General features: G+C 40.1%; 1 protein-coding gene across 5 annotated transcripts in view; it reads right to left on the minus strand.

The window, feature by feature from the left end:
- Positions 1-26,721, minus strand: part of fgfrl1a (fibroblast growth factor receptor like 1a) — a 96,558-nt gene that overhangs the window by 18,451 nt on the left and 51,386 nt on the right. The window lies entirely within an intron of this gene.

The following is a 26,721-nucleotide window of genomic DNA, read 5'->3' on the forward strand; positions in this document are numbered from 1 at the left end:
GAGCACAAAGCTCAGCTGGGTCTCTGTGCAGCGGACTGAAAAAAGGACGTCAAGCTTCACTAGTGTTTGGGAGTTAGGATGGATTATTTAGGGAGGAGAGTTTTTTCTGTTTTCTATCAGCCTCTGACAGCTGTTTTATCAGACGCAGCTGTTTCAGCATGGGGTCATGATATATGATGGTTTGTCCAACATAAATTCAAGATATCAATGATACATTGGTCTGGTCTCACAAATTGGATGCAGACTGTTACAAGGTTGGGAGGTGGAATGCAGAAGCATTGCTGTTATCACTTTAACATCTGATAACATTTAGTGTATACAGGTTTTTTTTTAGGTAAAAAGGGGCTGGTGTCACTATTGGAGCGATTTCTCTAAGTGTGGCAGGTAAAATCTGGTGAAAAGGTGGCTTTCAAAAATGAACTTTACATCTAGCACTCTGCTCTCAACACGAGTGTTAACATCTATTGAGTCTAAAAAAGTATTTTCTTTTAAAAATGTAAACAATCCCCTAACACGTACACACTACACAGTATTTTAGCACAGTTTCAGAAATAATCTTCAAAGGAAACCGTAGCTATTTTACTAAAAACATTTCTGTAAATCTATTGCTGCTGCACTAAACAATAACAAAAAAACTGTCAATGATATTTTTCCTTCTTTTTCTTTTGTATCAAAGTTTTTATTTCATTAAATACATTTTAGTCCTGTCTTCCTTCGTCAACATTCTCCAACACTGATTTGGTCACAGTTTGTGTTTGATGCCGTCGGTGCATTCTCGTCATCATCTCATCTTCGTCATGGAAAAAAATTGACTAACAGATTTAGTCGTTGTTTTTCTGAACAAAATTAACACTGCTCACCGCCCTTCGATGCCTTTCAAATAGCTTGGCAACGGAAAACCTAATGACAAATAACATGATATGTCTGTCATCTAGTGTGAGTGTGCCTGGGACTTGTTGCCACTACAAATCAACGGTGATGAAAGCTGTGAAATTAATGCCACAAGTCCCCTAACATGCCTCTACCCTTAACATTTAAATAATCAATTCCTGACTCAGGCCACTGAGAAAGCATGATCATAAATTAGTGCTCTTAACATCAAAAATAAGAAGAAAAAATTGGATTTTCCCAACACAACCTGTCAGCAAAAAATGACATAAATCAGTAGAAAGATCAAATTCTTTTAAAATACCTTCATACTGTTTGTGCCTATGTGATACGCCACAGTATCATATTACTTTTCCTCTCACGCTGGTGTATCAGTTTCCCTCCCTCAGCATGTCTTCCCACATTGATTACCAAAAAGATACAAACATCTGTCTGGACTTTCACGCTACGAGCCGCTTCAAGATGGAACCAATGTATCCGAGGGGCCCTTTAACGGGGCGGTGGGGAGCTCTGATACCATGCAATATCAGGTCTGTCAAAATACGTGAGGGGCTGTGTGCGGTTAACTTGGCTTGAACCTGAAACTTCAACCAAAACCTGATGGTAGTTATGGAAAAAAAGAACCAAACAGCCTCGGACCACCTGCAGTAAATACGTGAGAGTGCGTGCGTAATTGTAAAAGGATATGTTTATCGTGCATGCTGGTACATATACGTATGTGTGCGTGGGTTTTCGAAGACCACCTGAAAGCTCGGAGCGTTTAGTGCAGCGCCAAATGTCTTTAAAGCATCACTATTTAGATGATGGAGTAAAAGATGCATTTGAAATGCAAATACGAGGCATGACCTGCATCCTCCGGGCTGGTATTAATAGCATACAGGCCGTGTGTTTGTGTGTGTGATATGAATTCCTGTTAGGGTGTGTCGGTGCATGTGCAAGTGCGTGCGTTCTGGCGTTATTTAACTAAGTGGTAACCTGAGGTGCCGGTATTCCTGTTGCACCTCGCTCCACCTTCCCTCCCTCCAACTCCCCCTTTATCCCTCCCTCCTGCCACATGCACAGCGTGTTCTGAGAAAGGGCAGCGTGTTTGAAGCCGAGCGGCATGAGGGTCTGATCTGAAGGGGGGAGGCATGGTTTAGCACTCTTAACAGCTACAGCGAACCCTCCTCCGGGCCCGGTGCGAGCCTGTAAACCTTGCTTGGCAGACCTCCTACAGACCCACTCACCGAGGGGGGCTGGACCGCTTCCACCGTCTATACAGAGCAGCCATACATCCAAGGTAGCTCCAAAATTCAAAACATACACGTACAGCAGCTATATATGGTGATACTGATGCAGACTAATCATCAACACGTAACAGAAAATCTACTTTATCTGTGTGACTATAAACACCATCTAGAAACTGCGTTAAGATGGAAAACAGTCACAGATCTAATTGTAATCACTCAACTTAAGATGGGATTTTATTCTTATTTAGTCAAAGAAAACCATAACTATTTTAGTATTAGTCACTGAAAACTCTTGACATTTTAGTATTTTTAGTCATGAGGTTACATTGAACATTTTAGTAAATCTAGTCATGCCAAATCAAATAATTTTGTCATGTCAGTCAAACATATTTCACTCAAGATTTTATCTTATCATTATCTGTGTCTGATGGCATCAATTTAAGACTTTGAAGCTTGAGAAGATTTGCTTAATTTTTAAAGATCATGAAAAAAAACAAAGAGAAGGTTATGAGAAAGAGACCAAAAAAATAGCAAAATAAATAAATAAAAATAGTAATAATAATAAATTAAATGAATAATAGATGAGAATAAAGAAAAATAAAAGAAATAAAACAAAAAGTAAAAAGTACAAGAAAACTTCCTGAAAATTAGAATAAAAACAAAGAATAGAAGGTTGAAAAAAAAACAAAAAAAAACAATCATACAAACAAGAAAATGGCATGAAACTTAAAAAAAAAGAATAAAGGGAGTTAAGGAAATGTGCTGCAGTCAGGCATCAGGAAAACTGACTTACATAGTAAGCGGCAAAATTAAGAATTATTATGAGATGTGGACACCTTTCTTAGATGTTAATTAGACAAATGGATTCTACTGCCATCACTACAAGGGTAACCTACACTGAAGCTGCAGTAAAATGGTTAGAAATGGAGAGAATAGGATGATGACTATTTAAAACATTCCTGATTTTTAATTAGTCAAGAAATTATGTTTATTTTATTTTTGGTATGAATAAAGTATGTATGTAAACACTGCTGTACGTGTAGGCGTGTATATTTTTTTTTATATGTTTTTAAATTAGAAAAAAATATTATCATGTATTTATTTTTATTTTCATTATTATTATTAACAAGAGAGATTTATTATTTGGGATGGGGTTTGTGAATATTTGTTCTGTTTATTCAAAATGAATAAAGGGCCACAAACATATTGGGAAAAAAATAAACACTCTCTAGACCTCTTCTGAGTAAAACTGTAACATTATCTTTCAGTGTGAAACCTGAAAATCACAGGTCTGTCAGCATGTTAGACATCCAGGCTTCAGAAACAGCAGAGTCAGTTTTACACCGTTCTTTAGTTCTGTTATGCAAAGTCATGGGGGTTGATTTAATGTTTCAATGTTTCGCTGTTTGGTTCAGGCTGAACACACGCAGAGTAGAAAACATATTCCCTCCCTGCTTCAGCTGTTTTCAATAAACAAAATGTTTTCTTCTGATCTTGTTCCACCTTCTAATGCTCGGCCAGATACTTTGGCTGGTGATTACAACAACTAATGCACACACATACACACACTTAAACGGCTGCGCACACACACACACACACACACACACACACACACACACACACACACACACACACACTCACTCACTCACACTCACACAGACATGCATACATAAAGGAAAGTTGCATAAGCAAACGTATAAACTCTCAATAACTCTTATAAGTTAAAGGCAGCTATACACTCAGAAGAGCCCCAGTTACAATAATCCTGATCAACATCCAACCTAATGTTTTGTCGACATCAGCCTGCTATTGTTGCAGCACTGCTTTACCTCAGCTGGGCCCTACAACACAAGCATTTTACTGCATATGTGAATAAAAATTATTGAGTATTTGAAAAATGATTTATTCGGGCATTTAATGAGTTTTGGCATTGAGGTTCTCAAGATACAAAGATGCTTGTGAAGGGAGGAGCATCACTGTAATGCTTGGGACACACTGCCTGCGTAAGCGCAGGCAGTGTGCATTTGGGTGCATTTGGGTTCAACAAATCCAACTGAGTGATACCTGTTCTCGCTCACTGATCATTTTTAGGCGTGGCATTCTCCTATTTAATCTTTTTTGATTCATATCATCACAAATTTAAGCTTAGAAACCTAATACTTTTGCCCTAGGACATTCAGTATTTGAATATATCGAGATATTTTGGCTTCATTTATGTAGAGTAGGAAGAAGACACGTCCTCCATCTTTATCAACACTTTATGATTTAAACATTTAGGTAACTATAAGTATTGCATCAGACTCAGTATTGGCAGATATTCATCATTTAAAGAATCAGATTGAGATATCCCTATGAAAAAAAAACCCCAAAAACCAAAACAAAATACAAACAAATTAGAGACCATCTTGCAAAAGCATCCCTCCGGCTTTGAAACGGTGATACTCGAGTTGATACCAGAGGCATAATGTCCTAACCCTCTACATCCAGCCCCTTTAGTTAGACCACAGTTTCAGGCTCTACACACCTCTAAAGTTTTGTAACTGCACCTTGCACAGTTGTGTTACTGTGGGGTTGACAGACAGAGGCACACTCATCTGCTGCAGAGCCGTGTACACAGCTCTGTCTATAGCCTATTGTTAGATTTATGATTTATGTTTGAAAAACTATGCACGAGATAATTTTGGTGGGTGAGGGGTATTGGATGATACTTTGCCATGACACACACATAGATTTGCAATGTGAAAACAAAAACAGTTGCCATGGCGTTTTCGAGACTGGTAACAGGTACGTGACAAAAAAAAGTGTGGATTCATGCAAATAATGAATCTGAACAACTAGTCAAAAACAAACAGCAAACACACAAATAAAAAAGTCTGCATGTATATATACTCTTGCCATAAGCCTTTGGACCACATGTTTCTGATTAATGTTCTTGTCTTTGCTCTTGTCCCAGATATATCACTTTGAAGTCATACTTGCGCAAGATGAGAGAGTATTTCTTTATATAACCAAGCATTGACTATAAAGACACCAAACTTCTCCCTGAAGTCCACAACTAGTTCAGACTCTCTTTTTTTCTGCTCACCAAGCTAATCTTTTTTAATCTCGTCATTTCTATAACTCCAAACCTTCACTCACTCTCTGCCCTCATATTTGTGCCGTTTCATATTCTGCCTCTTTTCTTCTTTGTTTCTTTTCATTCGTTTCTCATTTCATCCACAGGGGGGAAATGGTTCAACGGTGTGCTACATTTCACACATTTACTGACGGGGTCCCCCCTGTGTGAGTGAGTGTGTGAGTGTATTTGTATAACCCCTTTTGTATTTACATTTAGGTCTACAGAGAAAAGGCAGCAATTGGAAATGAGCAGGCTCAGAAATATGAGTCCCAACAGTCAAGCGTGTGTGTGTGTGTGTGTGTGTGTGTGTGTTTGTATGTGCGAGTGTGTCCAGGGGGCCAGTGTTTTCCTAGAGGGTCATGTCCTTCCAGGTTTTAATATAGCGACACTGGATATGTGGACAGAACTCTGTGTGTGCATGAGTTAAAGCTGGTTGTTTCAACATCAGGGCCAAAATCAGCCTGATGAGAGTTTGTGTATCTGACAAACCAAGTAAACCACCGTTAGTCCTCTAAAACTGACCACGCTCACAGTTTCGGGTTTTCCACAGGCACAGCTTGCCTCACACTTCATCCAGACTTGATGTTTCACTTTATAATTCAGACAGGAGCTACCGCAAGTGAACAAGTTTTACATAACTCTGGAAGAAGAGGCATTGTTCAGTTAAACCTGGGTCCTCGGAGAGTTTATTTTTGCTGCAGAAACAATAGCTCGCTTTAAATATTGCAGGGGTTTGCAGTTTTGACCAAAGATGAAATTTAACCCAACTGAATGATGTTTAAATGATATAGAAACCAAAGAATAACCTTCACATGGACTGCAATTTGGCTTTAATTTTAACTCGATAAACTGCCTAAATGAGGCATGTTTCAAGCAAGTTATTGTACAGTAAACCATATCCACCACTACGGTTCAAAGGTCAGCCTGGAACCAGCAGTTTAAAAAACAGTTTTACCAAAAAGTCCATGTAGTAGTTATGGCTTTCTCTTGGCAGTTTTGGCCTGGATGAACTTTGTCTTGTTTCTAAGGACGCAGTGGTCTTGGGCTCCTGTCTGTCTTTCACATAGTTCTTAGGTACCATTTTGCAACTTTTATGGCTCCTGTTTTAAGTAGATGCTATACTAGGGCTGTATCCGACACAGAATTATGTAAAATCAATCAATGTGGGGTCTTTTTCCTCTTTTAAAATGTAAATGTAAATGTAAACTTCAACCAAGCTAGAAGAAGTTCCAGTAATCAGGGTTGATTTACCATTGCATGTTTAAAATAATGGCTTTTTCAGTTGCTCCTCCTGACTTATCTACCATTTTCCCCCAATTATTATTTATTTATGTTTTTGGGAGTTTTTTTCTTATCAGCTCTAGAGGGGTGTTATATGTTGTAAAGCCCTTGGAGGCTAATTATGATTTGTGATATTGGACTTTACAGATCAGATTAAGATTAAAATTGAACTGAAATTACAATTTGTTCAGCCCTTTGGGGCATACTTTGTGACTGGACTAAAACGAAATTTGACTTGATTAATCTTTGTATTATTCTTTGTCTTAAATGTTGTATTTGGACTTCAGACAGGTGACCTTTAGAACCCCATTCTTCAGTTTTGCAACAACCCCAACCCCCCCAAACCCGTCGACTGTAGCAACCAGCAGAACAAACACCACTCGTCCTTCAGCAGTTTGTTGGCCTGTCGGTGCACTGACCCCCAACTAAAACACGCACTGTCATTATAACTCCATCAGTTCAGTAATACTCTGGAAACAATAAAACCACATGTATCTTATGTTATGGGGCCATTATTATTGCTGCTGCTGGAATAACACAAGAGATTTAACATTTTCTACAATGAAGGGGTTTGTTGTTTGTGGGTCAAAAAAGAGCCATCCAAAATCTCTCTGTTTGTTTGACACACATGCTGCATTGAGACCCGACGTTCCAAACATACTTTTCTCTGCAGCCAAACTCATTTTAGGAACATTTATTTGACTTCAGAGTTTCAACATTACACAGTGTCATTGTGATAAATGGTTAAAATTACATGCTGTGGCTTCAGGTCCAAAGTGTAATATTGTGGAGATGTTCTGTGGAAACTTTCTGTCTGCAGTGCAGGTCGTGTTTCATGAGTCATTAGCATCTCATGTAATCCTCAGTTGACAGTAGGTGTTTAATGGACTTGGGGACAAGCCAAACCACCAGGGTGGATGCTGGCCTACAAAGACAAACTGCAGTAACGATGCAAAGAGTGAAAACAGATAAAAATGGCTGTCCAGACAAATATGTTGTAGGCAGATCAGTGATGTTAAGTCTTATAAGGAAATTCTATTGGATAAGAATGAGCACGGATCTAATCTATGACTCTAAAATGCAGATACTCTGCCTTTGGATGACATCAAACGACTACTATTGCAAAGACAAAGTGCAGTATCTATAACATAAACAAATACATATGATTTTCTAATAAGTAGTGAGCATTTCCTCCATTACTTTAATATGACAAATAAATAAAGATCTTGTATCGAGGCAACTTATTTCATTAAAATGTGACTTATCTTTTTGTAATCTCTGCTACCAGAGATTTTATTAAATGTAATTTAAATAGAAATGTATTTGCTACGTGTTAAATAAGGTGTTGTGATTGCAGGTAAGCTGGAACAGCCTTCATATTCTTCGATAGTTAAATGCATTTTGGGTGGGTTTTAAATTAGTACAACCTTGCACTCAGTATAACTACCTTTTTCACCACAGTTGGAACCAGATTATCAATAAGATCATCATGAGGTTGTCAGAGTGGATACTGTCTACAAGCAAGCAGGTAGGCTAAAACTATCTGCATGAAATTCGCTGGCAGCTAACTAGCTTATGCGAATATAATAGAGGAAAGCGTTTTTTGCAAAATATTATGATGGCACAGTGAAGTTGGCCTTTCATCACTTCACTTTATCCTCTTAGACATTTGTGTGACATTTTGTCTAAATAAGCATATGAACTCTTTAGTAATGGTCAAAAAGGTGCTTTGTGAGGTTACAGTGACCTTCTCATAATTCTCATAATTTCATCATTGAATCTAAGTGGAGGTTTGTGCCAAATTTGAAGCTCAATGTTTCCCTCAGATCACTCATGTTTCCATCCTCCCGTGCAAAAGTCTCGTTCCGCTTGTGGTAACGAGCATTGTCAGCGGTGACTCTAATGAAGTCTAAAACACACTTTAGGGCGTTAAGTTCTCTCCACTATTGTCATTAAGAGCAGGGTCTGTGTGTGTGTGTGTGTGTGTGTGTGTGTGTGTGTGTGTGTGTGTGTGTGTGTGTGTGTGTGAATGTGTGAGAGGCAGGGAGGCTGGCCTCCACCCCTCACACATACGGCTCAGAAAAACAGGGATTTCTCTTCAGCATATATATAACAAAAATGCATCATAGAGGAACATCTTAATCTTATTGCAAATTAGAAACAGAGTTGGCGAGATTAAAGGTGCAAGATAATGTTTATGCAGCATAAATAAATAGGATCTCTATTTTTTCAACTTCTCCAAAATCGAGAGCAGAACAGGTAACGCTGGAGCTCATCATTACTACATGCTTAAATAATTTAGCCCCAGGTCCTGTTTAATACCAGTTTACAGTGAAATATATTTGCAAGAGGAAAAGGTGAGATGTGTGTAAGTGCACACAAGTACCACATGTGCACATGTGTACTACAGATCTGTCATCCACACATGCACACACACACACACACACACACGCGCACACACGTCACTGTGATTTACACTCTGGCCCGCGGAGAGGCTGTGTAGCCTTATGGAAATCATTATAACTTGGGCTGCTACACAGTCCTCCATTAACGGCATGAGAGAAAGACATCGCAAGGGGCTGCGACGGAGAGAAAGAGGGAACGAGACGGCAACTGACTGACTTGTAGAGGAGGTCAAGAGGCAGCAGGAGCAAGATGAAAAGACAAAGAGGGAGAGAAAAAGGCGACAGTGCAGAGAGAGATTTATTAACTGTGACCACAAAACAGACAATCGAACACTCAGTTAACTGCTACTCTCTCTGAGCGACAACACTGGCTTACATGGCAGATTAACAGCTCCAGTGTGTGTGTGTGTGGGTGTGCGTATCCAGAGTATTTAGAGGGCAGTGATCACATTGGTGACGTGTGTTTGAGCTGATGACATCTCCCAGTCTTCATTAAATCAGTAAATCACTCACACATATACACACAGAGCCAATTTCTAAATATTTCTATAAATTGTATCTCATTACCCCTCATCATCATCATACACATTTACACATACACACACCAACACCTGACAGGGTGTTCTGCTCCAAATATTTCCCCCCTCCATCCCTCTGCCCCCCTTGGACAAGCCAGGACAACAAAACTTTTAACGAGTGCAACTTTACGACGCTATTTACAAATGTGATTAAGCGCCGTGCCATTCTGGGCTCCGGCTCTCTGAAATATGATGAACACACGTCAATGTTCGACCGGGAATTGCTTCCAGCTCTCTGACCTATTTGGTACAGACCTACGTGTGTGAGTCAGAGTCACACACACACACACACACACACACACACACACACACACACACAAAGAAACTATTTCATATAGTGATCTTGGTATGTGGTTGATTACCAAGGTTTTTGCTGGCAAGAGTTTCAGAGGGGAGGCAGGTTTACAGTAAGGAGGCTCAGGATGTGTGTGTGTGTGTGTGCGCGCGTGTGTGTGCGTGCAAGTTTAGGTTAAGAACTAAAGAGAAGACCGAGAGAAGGACATTGTGGAGAATTATATGATTGAATATTCGGTAATGTCTAATTTATACTGAAATCTCAGTACAGTCCTGACTAAAATGTGCTTTATAATAAGTTTTTAAAGAGCGGCTGTGGGTCAGGATGTAGAGCAGGAGCAGGAAGATCAGGGGTTCGATTCCCACCGCCTCCAGTCTGCATGTCGAAGTATCCTCAGGTAAGATATTGAAGGCCAAATTACAACTGTGTGTGAATGGTTATGAATGTTTACTGTTACTGATTAGCAGGTGGCCTATTGTACAGTAGCCTTGATCACCAGTGAATGAATGTGTGTGTATATTGATTAGTGCTGCCCATTTAAAATCAGACGCTCGAATCATTAGTCAGAGACCCCTCAGCCGACTGAGATTGCTTCAAATTGAGCAGCTTTTTTGTTGTTGTTGTTGCTAGTCCGTGTGCTGTGCATTATACTTCTGGGAACAATTTGGTCTCTAAATTTTGCTGCAGAGTGAACGCTCTTGACTTTCATGCTATTCTTTGGTTCAAACAGCTGTGGCATGGAGGGGATGCTTGGCACAGAGGGAGAGACATGCTGCTCTTCTGCTTATAAGTGGTGAGATTACAGCTCACAGCAAGTTAACACGCTGCAATCTGTCCTTTGTAGGTTATCTAGTGTCAGCAAAAAATGTTGTTGCACATCTGCGACACATCGTAAGCAGCGTTAGTTTGTTTACTATATTACATAGATGCCACTGTCACAGTGAACGTCCACTAAGCCCCGTTCAAGCTTTCAAAATTTTTAAAGGAACACAAAATGAATCGTCCAAAATTCATATTCAACAGCAAAATCTGATTCAACTGACATCAGTCTGAGTCGGTACAGCAATGGCATTGGTGAATGTGAGTTGTTTAAAGCTCTAACAGCTGAAGAAGGATTGCATAAGAAGCACCGAAGGTCTGAAGTCATGCTACAATTCCCTGCAGCTGAGCTGCAATGCAAATATGCTTTGGATTGCTGACAGGAGTGAATGGAAGTTCATAGATCCAAAACTAGTTCTTCCTCAACAATAGTCTAAATAATCCACCACTCTCTCTCAATATAAACAGTATGGCCAAATTTATAAAGGCAGACAAACTTCTATATGATTATACCTTTATAAATATATACAATCATACAGGCCCAACCCTAGTGAAACCAATGCAAAAAGGCTAGATAGCGTGCACATCCAATCCCAGTTGTGTTTCAAGCGAAGGACAACAGCAGCATTCAATAAAAAAGAAGGAGGCTGAAAGTTCTCAAGTGTTAAATAAAGCTGTTTGGACCAAAAGGACTTTACTGGAGTAAAAAATGTGACCAAGACCTCGATTGATGTCGCCATATTAAACAATATTCATAAAAAGGTTCATTCTTTTGTCTTGTCTGTAAAAGGGCGTCACACAGAGAAACATGCCTGGTCATCAATATGGAAGTCGGAGCTCTGAGCTTCTCCTCCGGCAGCATTATTACTGCTTTTATAACCTTGTGCCCAGCTGCTCCGGTTGTGTAAATTCTGCTTACTGCTGCAGCAAGAAACCAACCGTGTATATTCTTAAATCAGATTGGAGATGTTGAACATTTCAGGCTTATCTGACCCATAATCCCTTGCTCTCCACCTTCTCCGTCTGTGTTCTCTCGCTGCAGAGGTAAACACTGAGTGTGTAAGTTTCTACAGTGAAGTCAAACGGAGCTCAGTTTCACTTGCAGACTAAACAAAAACAGTTTTAGGGGGAAACCTTTTGTACGCCAGCATCAGGTTAGAGCGAGAACAAGAGAAATAAAGAGTGAAGGTGCATGAATATGCAGCTATGCGTGTGTGTGTACAATTGTGTGTGTGTCTAAGTCTAAGCAGAGCTCTGTATTTCCTGAAGCCGAACGCACCGCAGTTTGATCTTGTGCCATGAATGGGCTCAATGCACTAATTACAGCCACCTGTGTTTGTGTGTGTATGTGTGTGTGAGGTACGAGCAGCTACATGAGGGAGGAGGGTGACTGTATGGTCATGTTTCCACACACACACATACACACATTTAGAGGAAAAAATAATGTAGCGTCATACTTTGAGGAGGCAGAGGTGCTGTTTTCCACTCTAGGCTGACCTTCAGTGTGTGTGTGTGTGTGTGTGTGTGTGTTTTTGATTTGTCAGGCCTGTTATACTCACTTTGGCCTTGGCCATGTCTCACAACCATGCAGCGGCATGTCTGAGTGTGTCAGTCCAGCTGTCAGTCACTCAGTAAAGATGTTTTGAGTCTAAACATACATGAAAACTCAAATCTGTTGGGCAAAGTTCCCATTTTGAAGCAGAGAGAGACAGACATTGAGAGACAGATCGGGCCAATTGCTTCATTGATCCTATGACGTGCTCTCCACAATTTCTCTCAAATTCTTAAAGTGGCTGCTTTTGATGCTACATTTTCCATGTGTGCAACAAGGCCTCATGACGCACATTTTTTAAAACTTTTTCAGCGTGTCACAAATTGCCTCAATTCAGAAAATTATATCAAATGGACAAAAATGACTTTCACCATAGACTGACTGTGAGAAAGTGACATCAGGGTAAACAAACCATCTGACTTCTAATGTTGTTTTTGTTTACATCCTAATAAAAATGTCTTTGCCTCCAGCTCAGAATATTGGCGGTTCTATTCCCAGAGTACCCTTGGGCAAGATACTGAACCCCAAACTGCTCCCTATGGCTGTTCCACTCGTGTGTGAATGGGTGAATGTCCCGCTAAAGTGTTTTTGAGTGGTTGGAGGACTAGAAGGCGCTATAAATATCCAAGCTATTTACTTCCATAACATAATTTCTTTCTGTTTGTCCATACTTGAGCTTTTTTTGTCCACAGGAAAGACCTATCAGATACCCAAGGACGGATTAGTACCTCCAGGGGCCCCTGGGCATGTGAGATCAGGAGCTTCTCCTGCTGAGCTGCATGCAGCAGTCTGTTCACCAAACACTGAACAGGACTGATGAGAAAAAACACACATAGTGGACCCTGCAGAACTTTACTCTGGGATTGATGATGCTGTGCAAAATATTCATGCTAACAAAATATCTCTGGAATGATGCATGCCACAGATTTACTTTTTTTGCCTCAAAGCTAACATTAGCCACAAGAGCTCCAGTGTGATCGGACCCCTTTCAGAAGCTTTAAAATCCAGCCTTGAACTGAAGTGTCTTTTTGGAGACTTAAGATAAATCAATAGTGATAAATCAGACACTGAATGTCTTCTGTGATTACTTGTCCATTTGCCTGTGGTGAAAACAGTTTTTGTTGTTGCTGGCTGTCCACTAGCTGTCCATGATGCCTTTGCTGAGTCTGTCAAACCAATCAGAGACTGTGTTTCTAACTGTGGGTAGTTTTGATCTCAAACGCACTACGCAAAAGAATGATAAGCAACCGACTTGTTTTTGGCTTTATTTGTCCCTCCAAGTTAATGCAAGTATTTTTTCTTCCATCTTGGAGGGCCCTTTCATTCTCAAGGGCCTCTGTGCATGCAGATAAACATTAAATAACTTTCATTTTTAAAATACTGTATGTCATAAACCCCACATAGGTTGACTCACTACTATCTTACCTTCCTTGTAATCAGATTGTGGTCTAATCTTCAAATTACCATTTTCATTAACCTGTAAAACCTCAGTTTATGGGTTTTTCTTTATGCCAGTCACTGAGTCAGCTCCAGTGTGTTTCTCTGTGTCTTTTCTTGCGTTCTTGAACTTTACCTAACTGAAGATGGAGAGCAGGCGACTGCTAGTGTGTTTGATCAGGGAGCTACAACCTACACGTACATACTGCCCCTGTAGATAAAACAACTGATTTTATGGCAAAAGCAGTAAATATTAATGTGATCGCAGTTCAAAACATCTGGTATTCTTGTGTTTCACTCCTCAGCAATGTAACTGTTAAGTTTTTTTTTTTTTTGGAAAGCACAACTGGCTTCAGATGAAGGTCAGGCAGTAGTCTAAGTGTTGAAAGTGAAAAAAAAGATGTCATTGAGAACAGCAAAGCCCTCAAAGTTCCCAGTTCCTCTCCACAAAATCCTCAATAAGCTAACGCTTCCAGGTAACTAATTTAAGCCAGGGAGCAGAGTTTTGGCTAAAACTGCCTGCAATAAAATCCCTTTCCAGGAAGTAAAATCTACCACCCCTACAGGCTGAAAATAGTTCCAGACCCCTCGGCACAGCAACTTTTATAGATCCACTGTACAGCTGTATTACATTGCACCGCTTTCTCCCCTCTCACACTGTCCTCTTCCATGTTAATTCACATTATATTCTGCAGTGCCTTGTTAGTGCTCTTGTCCACACTGACTTGAATTGAACAGCAGAATAAGATCACACATTTGTGGTTTGTAGGAGCAGTCAACTTAACATCTGTCATATCGATGGAGAAAATTGTCAGTCAGACTCCTCTGAGTGGCTCTGTTTTGACTCCAGCCAGTAAAGAGACCTCACTACTTTGTATTTATAATGACACTGAAAATGTCACTAAAAATCACTATTACCTCACTTAGATTATGGTGGCTGGACACTTAAGATTTGTTCATACTTCTACACAGACAGTAAGCAAGTACATGCTTCTATATATACTAAAACTGGTTGTCTGCATACGTGCTTCCATATGCACATTAGAAAACAAGATGGTAAACTCAAAACAGCAAGAAAAAGCATCTTTGTTTTTGTATTTGTTTATGTTTATGCTCCATTGAAGATGAATTAGAATGATATTGATAGTGATAGATCTCTTTGCACAGGCTGTTCAAATCAAGCATCAATCTTACTTTTCTAGCACAAACAAAAGTCAGCATGCTTGTAGATTGTACAGTCCGCACTGACACACATTTTGAGACATGGGCACATTCATACAAAAATCATGTTTTGGTGGCTCTCTTGGCCATGCAAATTTGGGTAGCATGAATTGGGCTTAAAGGACAATATTCAGTGAAGTTAGGATTGGAAAATCGATCGAAAGCTGTGGACATAACACCCTTGTACTAGTGACACTTTCCTTCTAGCAGTCTATAATTAGTCTATGCATTTTTCTGTAACTATATTTAATTCATTTATTCAATATCTTTCGACCAACTCTTGTTTATGGCATCTTATCTTTTTCTAAATCTTAACTGCTATCATCGAAGTTGTGTTTTATATTCAATAATTTTGTCACAGTTCCAAAACTTCAAATATGAACTCCTGACTTCAACCTTTACTGGAAGTTTTTTTTTTTTTTTTTTATCTTATATAACTGTCTACCTACAGCACAGTGAGGGAGGACAGAGGAGACTTAATGAGACTTTGCAAGAAAGTGTGGAACAAGAAATGTACCGTATACCACCAGCTCTTCTTTTCTGCCTATGAAAATGTTTCAGGGTGGATTTTCCTTCAGGTATCCTCGAGTAAGAAACTAAATCTCTCTACTTTCCTACTGCTGACCCTGGCCCCTGACCTCCCTGCAAGAAGGCAACATAAAGTAAATTTTCCCACTAGGGATCAATAAAGTATCACATTATCTACTGATTATGACTCCAAGAATTTCACTGACTCTTTCTACAACCTCTGCCTCGCTGCAGCAGTGAGGGGAAGGAAAAGAGAGTTCAACTGTGTCGCTTCCAGCTGACAAAGCACAAATCCTGCCCCATCCAATCTCCATCTGATATTATCCAAATACACAATATGTGATTAACATGCCACATTTTTATGGGGCATTAACAAGACCAGATCCATTTTCCGGCAGGGTTCCTCCTACATTCAGCACTGGTGTATTTTCAGACGCTGTGGCCAGGCACGGGCCATTTACCCTTGGCGGTCAGGTTTAGGTTAACAACAAGGCCTGGGTTTGGTTAGGACACGAAAAATGTTGAGAAAACCAACAGTGAGAAAATAGATGGAGCACCCCGGCCTCCTCCAATGCCGAACATGGACTGTGTCAGGGCGTAAAATATCAACAGAGCGATGAAATAACACACAGGCACGAGGCAGAAGTGATTCCACACACTCGCTCATAAACGTCACACAGTGATGGGGTTTATGAGTTCTGAAAACATACAGTTAAGGATTAAGTTTTCGGTGTGTGTTAATATAAACGCATGTGTATCTGGATAGGTTCATTTAGTTTTTCTAAGCCACAGAAATAAACTCCTTGTCTTCCTCTTTTCTTTTGATTCCTCTTTCTCTTTTCCACATGCATGTGTGTGTGCCTGCATTAATCCTTGTTTGTACAGTGTGTGTGTGTGTGTGTGTGTGTGTGTGTGTGTGTGTGTGTGCTTGAATTGACGTAGCTGTTTTACATTATTGTTCACACTTCACTGACGGAGCAGCAGGGTCAAGCATTGAACACAGACTGAGATTTGCCTAAAATGGAGACGATATGGACGTCACACAGAAATCTGGCAAACATGCAGCTGCAGCCCAAAGCCTCGACCCTCCACCTCAACAGATGAAGGTGACGGAGGCGATTCCTGTCAAGGACAGAAATGATTCAGAGGAATTACTGAATTACTTCATGTCCGCTGCTCACAGGGGGGCTCTGAGATCACAGAAGTGGAAACAGAGTGTGTGTCAACATACAGTTTACGTAGGTAATGCAGATTACAAATAATGTCACAGACACATAGACAATGAGATGTAAGAGAATAATATACTACAATTAGTACTGGTATGATAAAGGTCTGTGAGCAGTATCTTGTTTTTGTCAGTACACTCTGTGCTGACAGAGTGCAGAAGTTCACTATCTTTTTCTGCGTGACTTCATTTCTCCATTAGACACCTGTGTACCAGGTGTGCATTCGACAATGTTCCCATAAACAATGTTCAAAGATGCTCTCACCATTGTATTTTGCATTTTAAGGCTGATCTAATCCTGTGGCTGCTGTCTTCAGTAAGTGGAGGGTTAAATCTCCACTTTAAGAATTAAGAAATCCTGACTCATTCCACCTTTGCACGAAATGCAAAAGCAAAATCGGACTGTGTTTATGTTCACAGATACCCAGATATGAGTTGTAATTTGAGTGGGAATGGTAATTTCTAACTCAGAGTCTGCAAGGATATATTAAATTATTTAGAGAAAACACAAATTTAAGATCCACAGTATCGGTACATCGGCACCAGCTTTGCTTTTCTGTCTCTTTTATTTACGTTCACTGCAATAATCCTGCTGTTCTCTGCGACTAACCAAGAAAAGAAAAGTCATTGTCGTCATGTTATAACCTTGTTACATCTATTTTTTAATGGGAATTTTGAATTTTATTCTCTCAGGGGCAATTTTTCCTTTGGCATTTAAAATGGCATCCAAAATCGATATTTTTCAAGGTACTGTATCGAAACCATCACAAAGGAGCAGATGTGCTACTTTCTTTGTTTCAAAGGATCACAAGCTTATAAAGTTTGGGAACTGCTCCTCTGGAGTGTAAACCAAAATCTTAAACTGCCGCTGTGTGTATTATGACCTGACAGGATGCAGAAGGTGCACGGTCTGTTTAAGAGGCACCAGGTCAGATATATTTAGCAATTTGCTCCAACCACAAACCATCCAGGCTTATAAAAACTACTGTCATATCCCAAATATAGATGATGTCCCCGTCAGTGAAGTGAAGCCTCTTTCCTGTGTGAAGGTCCACCGCACAACAGGAGGCAGAAACATTACAGTAATTCTTCAGAGAATGATGGACGGTGAAATAACTTACTAATTGGTTTCTGGCCACAGTATATCATTGTTTAACTCCTCTGTTGTCTTAAAAAGCAAAAATGTGTGGTCAAAAAGCAAAACAATGACTGTTATATTATTATAATATACTGTTATATTTCATAAATATGTCTAATTGTACTTTAAGTGTGTGCACGTGTAAATCATGTACGTGTTCGTCTTTAATTTCTTTGTTATTGAATGAATATCTGTCGCCATGCTTGTGAACATGTGTGCGTGTGCAATGTGTATTTATTATCGAGTTGTTAAGTGTGTATTCCTGCATCTGCTTGCATTTATGTGTGTATCTTTCGCATCAAGTGCATTTGTATGTGTGCGTGTGTGTGTGTGTGTGTGTGTGCACTGTGACGTTGCCTGTGTGCGTACACTCGTCCAGCTGCTGCCTGTGTAACTCTAGTAAACATCAAGGCAGCGCTTTACTTTGCTGAATTAACGAATCTCTCACATCCATCGCCACGCGCCGCCTTTGAAACACACACCGCCAGCCTCGGCTCGGGACTTTGAACTCTCAATCACTCTCTCCCTTGCCCACCCTGCTCTTCCCTGTATCGAATTATACTCCAGTTAAATATCTACTCATTAGTACTTTAGTAGTTTTCTACCCATTTGACCTCTTTCTCATCTTACATCTCTGAATTCATTTTCACAGCTCGGGGTGGAGGTGCGATCACAGCTGTGGGGCCACAAGAGGTGGAGACGACTGAGAAGAACATTTCTACTTTTGGTTTCCTACAAACTGCACGTACTCTCCCTCTTGAGTCTCAGCCACTTCACTATTCCCATAAGACTCATCTACTCTTTATTACCAACTATTCAACCAGGACTCCTGATAATTGCTTTCTTATCTGATGAATCATCCGTCAAACCACCACTATTTATTACCTATAAAACAAAAAATAGGCACTTGATACAAAGCTTTTGACAGGTAATATTTTAAGTTCTGTAAAGCATGTTACTATACAAGCAGACAAAGTCAATCCAATTAAGCTGAGTTCACACTACGCAACTTTCACAGACGTCATATCGCTCTGCTGTTCACACCACATGACTAGAAGGCTTGTAATCGGGAGTTTTGAAATCATTGTAGTTTTCACATTACATGACTGACCAGCGACAGGAAGTCACACACTACAAGATCTTTCAACAGGAAGGATCCTTGATGAGTCTGTCATGTGATGCACAAGTTGAGCCACAACGTGGGGTCTAGGGGTGTCGACTAGAAAATATCAAAGTCAAAAATGTTGGGGAAAAAAAAAGTTATGGGTGAGTTATTAGTCTTACAGCTTAGAAGAAAAACTGTAGTCCACCTTCCACCTTCTCTCTTCCCCTTTCTCTGTCACTTTCTCTCTCTCACACAAACACATGCATGCGCACACAACACACGCACACGCACACACACACACACACACACACACACACACACACACACACACACACACACACACACACACACACACACACGCACACGCACACACACACACACACACACACACACACACACACACACACGCACACAAAGTCCCTGACAGGTCCAGATATTCAGCATGCTAGATATCTGGGAACATCTGCAATGCATATTCGAACAGTTCAAACAATTCAACGCCAATTTTCCTCTGACCTGAGGCTTTTGTTGGGGAGCTCCAAAAACTGTCAGCAGCAGAAAATCAAGGCTACAGTCATCTATAGTGTTAATTAAGCATTAGGCTAGATTTGCAGTTGTAAAGTTATAACAAAACAAAAAATAAAGTATTATTTTGACTCTAAAGAGAGTTAAGTGTTTTCTATTTTTTCATGTGCATGCTGGTAGTTAAGCAATGATGAAATGTAACTAAGTTTATTTACTTCAGTACTTAATTAATTTTAAGACACTTTATGCTACATTATACTTCACTACATTTCAGAGGCAAATATTGCACTTTTTGTATTTTTGTAATAATGTATTAATATATTGTACATCACATTTATTTGAAAACTTTAGTTCCTAATTACTCAGCAGATTCAGATTATCAATAAAAACAATATTGACTAATAAATTATGATTTATTATTATAAGTAAAGTTACCTGGCAATATAGACTAATTAAAAGAAGCTCCACTTTTATCAGCTGTAAGATTAAAATGATAACACATTAATGCATCGCCAAACATAATCTAATAATGTTATATTATGAATCTGAAATGGGCCATTCTGCATATTGAGTACTTCTACTTTTGTTTATTTCTACTTTTGGTACTTTACGTTTTTTTATTTTTTTAATAAATACTTTTGTACTTTTACCAAGGTTGAGATTTTGAATGCAGGATTTCCACTTGTGAGTAGTTTTACACTGTAGTATTACTTTTTTGATTTAGTAGAAGATGTGAATATTTCTTCCACCACTATAATTATGTGAATACAGTCTAGGTTGTTGAGCAAATTTATGCTGATATGTTGACTTTAACATTAGAGGAATCAGATTCATTGACTTTACTTTATATATTTTTCTAAATATGACTGTTTCTCTTGATGCTGTGAACACTACACCCAGTATTCCAAAGAAAATAAATAATATACACATTATAAATTATTAGTGGCTTGTATGTGACCCGTGTCTGCCTACTGCTGCTTTAAACTGTGATCCCTGCTGGAATGTCAGAGAGGCCTTAAAACAAGCCACACTTCAAAGCAACTTCTTTTCCTCTTAAGAGTGGATATGTCATGTGCACGTGCGCAAGTGTGTGCATGAGCTTGTTTGCCTTGCACATACTTGCATGTGTGACTGTTTCTGCACAGATCTGCTTGCGTGCTCACCAATGTGCCAACGACTGTTTGCACGCCCTTGTGTACGTGTTTCAGTGTATGTGTAGAGAAAATGCGGTCGTCTTGTTGAACTTCAAAGATGCTGGCAAACTCTGCTGTGTGAGGCTACATGCTGACAGGCCTGCTTTGATGAACAACTATTTACAACAATGTAAAACTAACCCGCTCATCATGATGCGCCGCTGGGCCACGTTTCAACATGACTCACCCCGATGCCAGCTTTGTTCATCTCTCATTTGCGCTACACAGAGCTGTTAGTGGATTAATAATAATGCTACTTTTTATCTGCACCCAGTGGGATGCTTGCTTGATGCTTACTCAACTCCAATAGAGAACATTTCAGTAGGGCAGATGTTTGCATAAGTTTGGTCTTGTAAAGGAGCGTGTGTACATGTCGGCTCCAACTTTAGACTCTGAAACTCTAAAAACTAAATAACACAGTGCATCAGACCGTTGTCTGCATTATGTCCATGTTGTCTGAAGCAACACAAATTGCTGCCATCATGTGAAAATCTCTTCACCCCAAGGTCATCTAAAGGTCGAAGGGATTTCACACCCTGTAGGCTTAGAAATTCCAAATCCCAGTTGATTTACATACTTTAGGAAAGACACTTTTTAACAAACAACGCCATATTTCTTTTGTGACACAGTTACATTTCAGATTCTGCATGCTCAGAGTCTCAGACAGATAGACGCAGAGAACCAGAGGTAATAAAGCAGAAAGAGAGGGGTCTGCGTGGGCTGACAGCAGCTTAACTCTGTGGCCTGTTCTCATCATTTAACGACATGTTTGACAGCACTGACACATCTTCCGCTCTCCCTTCACTTCTTCTTACTTTTGTTGCCACTTGTTATGAGAGCTTTGGTCCTCGGGCCAAGCGGAGTTACAGCTCAGTAGCAAAAAGGACACACTCTGCTCGTCATGGCGGCTTAAATCCGACCAGTGTTGGCATGAAGTACTCCAAACCCTCATAAAAACCATGAACGCAATACAGAGAAATTGTCTAAGGATGTTATCCATGAATCAAACCGTGGACAATCTTGTAGTTGCTCAAAACCTCTGGAGTTTAAAAGGAATTTAAAAGGCGTCAAATGTAGTGTGCTTGACAGAGAAAGAGCCACAGATCAGCTTATGGAAATCTAGATCTTGGGCTACTGTAGAAACATGGCGGTGTAACTAGGCATGGAAGAGGACCTGCTCCCTATATAGATATAAACAGCTCTTTCAAGAGTAAACAAACAAACAAACAATAAAAACAACAATTCTTATTTGTATTTCATATCTTACTATACTACTATAAACACCCCTACATCCTACACACTGGACCTTTAAATCTAAAAATGCAATATTAACACATAGACACAAATGCAAAATAGAGTCAGAACAGAGGAATGTAAAGAAGAGATTATAGTCAGGACTGCAGAGTGCGTGCGTGCGTGCGTGTGTGCATGTGTGTATCAGTTTTCAGCATGCTGTCACACTGATCAAACTTCAGGCTGATAGCAGAGGCGCCGCAGAACCATCGCTGTGTTTGCCTAAGAACCATGGGGAAAAACTGCACGCATGCAAAAACAAAGAGACACACACACACACAGTCCCGAGAACACAATGAAAACATATTGTCCATGCTTTTATGTGAAATATAATGCACTGGAATGCAGCAACATTATGCAGGTAAGCACATGCTGACACACACCTGATGGCTCCAAACAACACCAGTCTGTTTGAGCTTCTTGTTTTTTTCTGCAACATTGTCTGTTTCAAATTACATATAATTTCATTTGATATTTCAGTCAGCAGTCATTTTCTGTAATCAGTATTTTTTGGTCTGCCTTTTTCACCTCAGCTATGCTAAATGTTTAAAAATACAACCGATAAAAGCATTTTATCAAACTTCCTGGAGCTGAGATATGGCACGGTGGCCGCTTTAAAAAAACAGTTTAGTCTGCCCGCCCTCTGTAACCACATGACAGGAAAACATTGAAAGAGCAACATGGCTTTATCAAATCCAGATAAAACACTGGCTTTTGGATACATAGCTGAAACTGTGATAAACCTTTTGATAAGTGGAACAAGTTTTTCCATGCTTTCTCCGTCAAATGCAAACGTTTTTTTTCCTGTTGCATCCCGCTTGCTTGTTGTCAGCGAGGTGAGATTGGAAAAGCCAGATGCAACTGCTGGAATCTGAAGAGTGACAAAAGCAGAGTGGGGGGGGGGGGATCTGTGAGCATAATTCGCTCTTCACATCGTCATTAAGACATCAAAGCGGCTGCAGAAGATACAAGGCTTTTCAGCGCTGACACAAATGCATTCTCAGGGAGAAGAGTAACGAATGAGAGAGAAGAACGGGAAGGAGAAGAAAGGAGGGAGAGGGAGGAGGAGGGACGTTGCGTGTTGAAGAACCAGTCTTTGGCTTTGATGACGGCGCAAGAGCGAAGCAGCAAAAAGCAGACAAAAGTTTCTAAAACTTCAAAAGAAGCCTTTTTGTAGCGCAGGTTCGCTCGCGCTTTCTCCTTGATTCTCCCATTCTTCCCTCTCCCTCCTCTCTTCAAACATGTCTTTGCTAATTGCCAGACCCTGTCCTGCCCTTTGCAGGCTCTCCACTCCTCTCAGGTCTATTCAGCAGGGGGGTCGTTACAGCGGGAAAGCCTAATAACCCGCTCTGAGTGGGACAATGGAGCCTGCAGGGCCAGCGACAAAATCCCAGCCCTAATGAGAAAAGACTCCTTCAGCGAACAAGCAGGTCTGTCAATAGACTAGCCTATTATTGAGTTACGGGCTGGGGGCACAGTGTGTGTGTGTGTGTGTGTGTGTGTGTGTGTGTGTGTGTGTGTGTGTGTGTGTTTAGCAGTTAAGTCATGGATGCGATGTTTTTCTACATGATAGCGACATAAAGAAATTAAAGTAGAACTAGTGAAGAAAATGGGAGAAAGTCCAAGACAGAAAAACAAAAAATGTGTGTTTATGTGCATGTGCGTGTGTGTGCGTTAGCGTGTGTTTTTCACATTTAAGTTGTGGATGCATCTGTTTTTGTATGTGACAGAGATATAAAGAAATAAAGGTAAACTTGTGTATGAAATGGGAGAAAATCAAACAAAAAAATAGGACTAGAGTGTGTGTTTATGCGCATGTGTCTGCATGTGTCTGCATGTGTGCCTGTGTGTGTGTGTGTGTGTGTGTGTGTGTGTGTGTGTGTGTGTGTGTGTGCGTGCTGCTACCTCCTGAGGGGAACAATAGTGAACAGGACAAATCCTCCAGACCGCATAATGGCCACTAAGCTGTCTATTCAGAAGTACACAGCTCCCCTGCTAAGTGCTCTGATCAGACACGAATATCCGCTCTCAGCCCTTCACACTCCATTCCCTCCCTGCGACTCTTTTCTGAATCATTCTTGTTCATTTTTCCTCTTCATCTATTTGTCTACATGGTATTATCGTCCAATTTAAGTTTATCACAGATGTTTCATTTCGGCTTCTGCAAGTAAGGAAGAAATTTTGGTACTTTTACTTTTGGTTACAAATCTGCAGTAAAATCCAAATTTAGGGGATCCTTTTCAAAGATTTTGTTTATGCTTATTAATTTATGTTTAAAAATATATTAATGACAATGGTGTGTATTAGAAATGTACTTATCTTTTAAATATAGCTTGTTAAGCGTCACATAACTATTACACTGTGCAAAATTCAGATGGAGGGTAGGAAGTGCTTAATCGATTTATGGGATAAATTGGAAATAGAGGAATATGACTGGATGAAAGGGCACGGTGAACCTGCAGGCAGCTGGCATCACCAGAGAGTTGAAACTCATGTTAGATGTGATCCATATAAAATTATCTCATCCTCCAGACCTCACAATGTCAATTACGTCTTTTTTTATTTTCTAGGTTAATTGTGCTGTAGTATGACTTTCTTTTATATTTCAATTCTGTACATGATGCACCGCTATCAGGTTAATGTTACTAGCTAAATTTGACTACTTTTTTCTATCTACTAGCTCAACTATTACTTGAGGTCTGGTGAAATGCTGTTAAAAATCTGTTTCGTGACTGATCGTCACAGCACATTGTAAGTAAAACAATGCTTTAATGGTGCACTTTTTTGACTCCGCTCTTTCAGATTGAAGATGGAGGTTTTTGATCCACATCTGTCATTGTTTCTTAGTGAGATTTTTCTCCACATCTCTGCTTTACAACCTACTATTTTTTGGACCTGAAGTGGCTCTTCCCCCCCGAAATTTGATCGACTGAAACAGCCGTAAACAGCACAGATCACATGCACTTGTGCAGTGTTGGTACTCTTTTCCTCCAGTTGCCTGCCCTCCATCTGGACACCGCACTGATGTATGACATCATATGTGAAGAAGCTACTGATATCTGCAAAAAAAACTTTCTTCTCTTCCTTTCTCTCTTTTCCTCTTGGTAAAAACTTCACCAAACCCCCCTCCATCTGTCGTGCTCCCTACATCTCCCTCTTCTTTCTTAATCCCTCTTCTCCTCTTGTTTTCACCCCTCTCCACCTCTTCCTCCTCCCAGTCTTTTCTGCAGTGTGTGTGTGTGTGTGTGTTTGCACTGATGAGGTTTTGAGAGGTTAACCCCTCTGCCGTGAGAATGCAGAGTCGCTGTAATTGCGTGTGAGGGATGGGGAGTTATGCAGTGAAGGATGCAGAAGCATCTTGTTTCCTTTCAGTTGTGGGAGGGGTGGGTTTTTGGTTTGTCTGTGGGTGGTTGTTAAGTGAGGAGGGATGCAGGACTCATCTCCAGTCAGCACCACTCTGAGAGCAGTGAGCGTCTCCTTGAGAGGATCTGTCGATGCCTTTCACATGTCTGAACTCTCCCTGCGTGATCACTACCTGAGGTTTAAACACTTAATTGCTTTTTCACTAATTTACATACTGAAGTTAATTTGTTGTAAATAATTAGGCAGAATTTTGATTCAAATCAGGAACTACATAGGTAACCAGAGACTTAATACAAGGTTTCAGCAGGCCCTCATTTATCAATCTAACCTGAAAACCAGTGCAGATCCGAGCAGATATATCATCTTACAATAAGGTTCAGGTGTGATTCATGAAACATTCTTAGCTTGCAGATCACAGCTTATGAATGACTGGCTGTTGATTAATGTGGCCGCTGAAAACAATTGTCATTTACATAACCCGCCACAGTATTTTCTAGGTTCTGGAGCCCTGCAACCAAGAGTTTACGACATGTAGAGGCGTAATACAGCCAAGAGAAGAACACTTCTCTCAGCTGAAAATGGAAACACAGACGTCCAAGGTCCAGTTGAAACCAACTGGTTCTGTTAAGCAGCCTGAAAAGTGTCAGCAAAGAAGGTCAGAAAACAAAACAACCTGGACAGAAAAAAATGCTGCTGTCCACAGTGTTGCAGTGGACAATTACCTCCAGCTGAGATTAGAAAATTCAATTTCTATATCTGTGACATGAACCGACCTATGACCTATACAAATAACATTAGCCCATATATTATTTAACACTGATATTTTATTATTATTCATAAAAAAGTTTATAGAGGATTTCATCCCGATCGTATCTGTGCGCATCAGGGCTGCTATCATGACAGGTTGGGGAGGAGACACAGACGCAGCACCTGTGTCTGAGTCGGACAGCTTTAAAAGTCACCTATGCAACTAGTATTTAAATAATTACACTGTTGCAGAGTTAATTTCTTTTTAATGATAAATGATGTAAACACAATTTTGGCCTGACCTGCAGTCAGTCCCACAGAGCAGAAAGACGCAGACGGTTACAGAACATAATATATTCTCACATTTACTTTACATTTTAAGTAAATAATATGTGGCAGCAAATACTTGCCAGTAAGAATATGATCTACTATCAATTACCCAACACGGTCAGATCTGCTCTGTCAGTCTGCACTCAAGCTTGCGTACAGGAGCTGAGAAATGATATGATATGCTCGTAGCCTCTGTTAACGTCCATATTGTTAAATGTCGAGCTTTGCACGGAAATGACCGCACAAAAAGTTTTCTGTTGTTCGTTAGTTTTATAAATGAGAGTCACACTTTCCCTCATTATTACCTATATTTCTCTCCACAGTTCCCTCCTCCCTCCCTCAAATCTTTTGTTGCTGTTGGACTCACACTGAGGAGTTTGGTCTTAATTACATTAAACAAACTGGGGAACTGCGATATTTAAAAGCAGCCCACATCCTCAAATATTCAGTT

Source organism: Plectropomus leopardus, chromosome 8, assembly GCF_026936395.1.
Source record: "Plectropomus leopardus strain MGB_pleo_1.0 chromosome 8, ASM2693639v1, whole genome shotgun sequence".
In the NCBI taxonomy this organism is placed as follows: Eukaryota; Metazoa; Chordata; class Actinopteri; order Perciformes; family Serranidae; genus Plectropomus; species Plectropomus leopardus.